The sequence below is a fragment of the Populus alba genome, chromosome 12 (assembly GCF_005239225.2).
Source record: "Populus alba chromosome 12, ASM523922v2, whole genome shotgun sequence".
In the NCBI taxonomy this organism is placed as follows: domain Eukaryota; kingdom Viridiplantae; phylum Streptophyta; class Magnoliopsida; order Malpighiales; family Salicaceae; genus Populus; species Populus alba.
The window spans coordinates 3,829,706-3,835,244 of NC_133295.1; the positions used below are offsets into that span (position 1 = coordinate 3,829,706).

Consider the following 5,539-nt stretch of genomic DNA (forward strand, 5'->3'; position numbering starts at 1 on the left):
AAGGAAAAAAACTAAAAAAAAAGGAGATGCTTCACTATATTTAAACATAAATGATAATGAAATGCCATAAACTTTCCAATTCTTTTAGCAGAGAGGATAATTTCCGGCAACTGGCCACTTCTATGACAATGGGTCTCAGGGTTCGAAGATGTTTCAGCCCATTTATATTTTCATGTTCGAAAGTGGTTGGTATTTCCTAGGTGGACCTAGCCGGGCCCAGAACATAAGCCCATCAAATGTACTTCCAGGGCTATATATTTATTATCAAATTTAGAAATTAAAATGCAAAAAGAAGATGCGTTTATATATAAATACATTACCAGGGCTATATATTTTTTACTATTTATTTCTCCACAGGTAATAAGAACAAGACTTGCATCTTTCCCCTTACTTTTAAGAGGAGAAAAACAACACTGGATCAAATGACAATCAGCAACAAAAGCAAGTCACCAAATCTTACGACACCAATAACTTGGATCCATATATGATCTCTTTTTTCTTCTCTTTTTTCCTTTGATAGGACTACAGTTAACCTCTCATGATCTTCAAAATCCATCAAACCTATTGATTCTGTGAATTATCAGAGTCACCGCCAAACACACCACTCAAAATGGAAGATCCGATGCTGATTATAGAAGGATTGGAAGAATTATCACCACCACCACCACCACCATTAGGATCACTATTGTTGCTGCCATCAGGATTCATGATGCTTTGCGCAAACGTTTGACCAATCTGTTGTGCAACCCCATCTACAAACCCTTGAACCATTGTATCCATTACGGTGCCGTTTGCTGCCCCATTAGGCCCCCCACCTCGCTGTTGATAGCTAGCCTGCTGCTGCTGCTGCTGCATAGGCATAGCTCCCATGCTTTGGCTGTGCCTGTAAACATAATTAGCTCCTCCAAGTCAAGGCTGCTGCTGGTATTGAACGTTGACATTGTTGGCTACTGGCAAAGAGGTGCTGTGTTGAATATGAGGCAAAGGTGTATTATTAACACTCATTGCACACTTCATATGAGCATCAAACTCACAAGCACCACACCGGTAAAGCCAGTGGTTAGACCCTATCTTGTGACAAATGTCGCAAGAGAAACCTTTGGTTTGGTAAGGAGGATAAAAGGCAAGGTTGAGCTGGTGAGGATGAGATCGGTGAGCAAGTGATAGTGGATTCGTAGCACACATCATGTGCACATCAAAATCACAGGTGGTGCAATGGTAGTTAAATCCACTTCCTTGGAGGCCACAGCCATCACAGTTGAACGAACCACCAGGGTAAACCGGAGTAGAGAAGAGGGTTAAAGGGTGGATGGGGTGGCAAGGGTGGGTTATTAAAGTTGGCATTTGGGTGCATGAGATGTGGAGAGTGAAGTTACATGGCTTGCAAGAATACATCCATCCAGAGGGTTGGAGATTACAGGCAGAGCATGAGTTCATGTAAAGAGATTGAGCGTTGGACAGCTCCAAGGGATGAGGATGGCTAAAGTGGTTGATGTATGGATCGTGATTCAGCTTCCCCATCTCTGCGCCTCTTCTTTGATTCTGCAAGGATGCCAGGAGAGGGATGAAGAGGTGTTGTTACCTGCTTGATTGCCTGATGAAGGCGATTAAAAGATGACTTCTGAAAGATATCTGACACAGAATATTGTGTGCTTGACTGACGTGGGAAGGACGGTGGTAGGCAAGAGAGCAAAGTCAACTAAACGCGTTTTCTAATTCTCTGTCTGTTTAGTTGACTTTTGAAACAAGGAGAGTTCAAGGAACCAAGTATAATGGTGTCTAATCTAAATTCATTCACCTTAATTTCGTGTCATTGGGAGTAGGTTGTCTGATTTATTTCCAGGTATGATGAACATGTCTGAGACTGAGACAGAAATAGGCAATAGCTAGTCAATCTCTCAACAGTTTATGGAATCTCTCGAAAGGAATTTCATTAATTATTTGATAATGAAGCTGCCCTTTTCATTTAATTCTACTAATCTCCACCAATTCTAACCATCTAGTTTATATATATATATATATATATATATATATATATATATATATATGACTTAGTGAAATATTTTATTTGTGGTAGAATAAATATAAAATTATCGGTGTCCAACAGCTTGATCAGACGCATAATTTAAGAAAAACAGCCATTATTGAGTTCCATTAGTTGCATGAATTGACAATATGTTGATGTATGTTTGATAAGTGAATTAATTTATAAAACACACTTTCGTGAGATTGAGAGTTTGAGCTTACAATTATTATCACATTTACATCTCCATACGAAATCATAACTTATCTTTAAAAAACTTTTAGATTTTTATCTTGAAATAGGTGTGATGATAGTAAAATTATTGTAATAACTAGTTTACTTCCTGGACTATACTGCACTAAAAAGATTTTGAATGTAACAAAAAAATAATTAAATTGTGATGAATTATTTAATATTGTTATTAAATATTATTTATCAACTTAAACTTTAAAATTCCTAAGTCGATTTTTTATAAAGTTTGATTTTTTAATTAAATCATATAAAAAAATATTTTGATATCATCAAATAAATAAAAAAAATATTAATACGAAAAACAAGACTACTAAATGCGTGAGTTTAAAATAAAATTAAACGACCATTAAAAAATAATTTAACTTTTTGTAATAATAAATTGAAGTTGATATTTTTTTTTCTTAACATTGAAATAATGACATATTAAATCTATTTTGATCAATCTGAATTAATTCATCAAATTTATAACTATACGGTTATAAATTCTAACGAGTTGAATAATATTTTTTTAATTTTAATTATATGATAAAAATAAATATCAATTTAATATTAAAAAATAAATTAAAAAAATCTATAAAACAATTTATCAGATATCCAATGCTAAAGATTTTTTTCTTAAATAAAACAAACCAGGTATCAGAGCTTTAAACTTTAGGTGTGTGGATCCATGTCAGCACCCCCCCCCCCCCCTCTCTCTCTCTCTCTCTCTATATATATATATATATATATATATATATATATATATATATTCTGCACCTTATCTTTAAAAAAATGGTTCAAAGAATAGTCCACCTTCCAAATTTTTTTTTAAATATGTTAGCCTTCTCCCCTTGAATGAGTTCATCAAATTTCTATAGTACACTCAACTAGCCTTTATATAGAAAACAAAATCGCCCTCCCAGTTATAAAATAAAATAAATGACTCGGTTAAGAAATTAGACAACTGATTTCTTCTAAAAAAACGACATTTTACCGTGGAGCAAATGTTATTTCTCTCACAAATAACTATGCATAAGAACTATACCCTTGGTGAATTTTCTTTTTGTCATAGTTTTAAGACCCGGTCCGGTCCAAGACCCGGGTTCCGGGTTTTGACCGAGTCATCGGGTCTCGACCGGGTCGGCCAGGTCAAAATTTATTTTTTTTTTTTTTAAAAAAAAAATCAAAACAATGTCGTTTTAGCAAAAAAAAAAAATAAATAATAATAAAAGTCAACGGGTTTGCGGCCGGGTCTTGCAGGGTCAACCTGGTCTGGCCGGGCCAATTGCCAAGCGGGTTTTGGCCTCCACCTGGACCGGTCCCATGCCCGGGTCGGCCAGGTCCCGGGCGACCCACCGGGCCGGGTTTTAAAACTATGTTTTTATCCCTCAAGTTTATTTTTTCTTCATTTTGGTCTGCCATATGCAGTTTCTATCTATTTGAAACTTAAAAGCTCTTTTGTTGTTGCCCTAGCTTTCCCATTCTCTTTTGATTTTGAGGTATTAGATAGTATGGTTAATTTTTTATTTAAAGTATTTTTTATTTAGAAATATATTTAAAAATTATTTTTATTATCAATATTTTTTAAAAAAAATTAAATCAAAAAAAAAAAACACTACCATCATAATTGCACGTGTCCAAGGTGTCAAGAATTGTTTTATGATTTAGGGTTTGTTTAAAATTATGGTAGTAGTGGCGGTTTAAAATTTTTTTCGCTTAGCAATATATAAAAATAATTTTTTTTTATTTTTTAAAAAGTTATTTTTGACATTAGCACATCAAAATGATTTGGAAAATTTTTTAAAAAAAATATTTTAAATAAAATAAAAATTTAAAATTTTTAAAAACATAATTTACACTATTTTTCCAAGGTTGTGCATTAATATATTTTAAATGATTGCAAAGACAAACTGAAAAAAAGCAAACAATAATTAAAAACTTTTTTTATATGTTTGCTATTAAAGAGGAGCATAAATCTACACTTGGATTTCTCAATTTTAACTTTCCTTTACATCTGATCCCTTCCATTTTTTTTATTTTTTTTTCGGTCTCAAACTTTATATATTTTACACTTTAGTCTTTCAATCTTAAAAGCAAAGAGAGAAAGTCGAGAAAGAAAACCTCAAAATAACATTAATAAAGTAACAATAATTAAGATAACAAATATAAAAATGGATATGCGAAGTTTAATTCATTAAATACAAAATAAAATTAAAGGTGGGCAATTACTTTCATGGAATTGAGATTAAATACAAAATAAAATTAAAGTTTTAGAAATTATTTCTCTGACATTGCACTGAGGGCTTGTTTCTAAGATTTTGGATTTTCATTGAAGCTTTATGAACCTCTATGTTTCCGTCTTTCTTTGTATATTTTATGGTTATTTAGGATTGCGGCCCAAACATCTATAAAGTCATTAATAAATTTATTAATGATAGATTTATCTATGAATCAAAATTTATCAATAATTATTTTTCTGACAAATGTTTTCGTTGATAAAATAATCATAAATAAAATGTTAGTGTAAATACTGAAAGAAACTTTCATTAATAAAACTTTTAAATTTGGTGGTGTTTGTACTAGTCTGGACCTAAATTCTAATCCTTGTTGAAAAACAAAATCCTAATTAAAGTTTATATAGCTATTATAGAATGCAACCAGCGTTAAGTTTCTAAAATAAACAAGAAAAGGAAATTAATTTTAAAAAATAAATAAAATTCATAACAACAAGGTCTAATTTAAGCATAAAAATGATCCCAGCAAGTCTTAATCAACCCTATCTATTATCTAATGATAATATTAAAAATTATACCATTTTTTGCCAATAAACTTATCTGACTCATTCAAATTATTATTTTTTAATTTGAATGTCCATTTTCAACACGGATATTTGTTTTAGTGTGAGTTATTTATCACTTCAAATATATAATATATATATATATGTATGTATATGTATATGTATATATGTATGTTGGTTAATACATATATTTGTTTCAGTGTCACTTAATTTGTGCCCTGTAAAAGAAAATATGTTGTTGGGCTTTCTAATTGTCATGGGTATAGATAGGACGGTCACAATTCTCAGCACTTCTTTTTCATATATTAAAAGGCCTCCAGTCCAATGGGCTTGGAGCTTAAGGGCCTATCCCACTCATTCCATGTGTTCGAGGCATTGAATTCGTTTAATAATAATATAAATTATAATACACAAATTAAAAAAAAAAATGAATTCAGCCGTTTGGGCCTACCCAAAATGGTTGGTATCGGCTTCGATCGTGGTTTATC

At 31.9% G+C, this 5,539-nt stretch overlaps 1 pseudogene; it reads right to left on the minus strand.

The window, feature by feature from the left end:
- Positions 1-300: 300 nt before the first annotated feature.
- LOC118044344 (protein VACUOLELESS GAMETOPHYTES-like) lies at positions 301-1,701 on the minus strand (annotated as a pseudogene).
- Between the last annotated feature and the right edge of the window lie 3,838 nt (positions 1,702-5,539).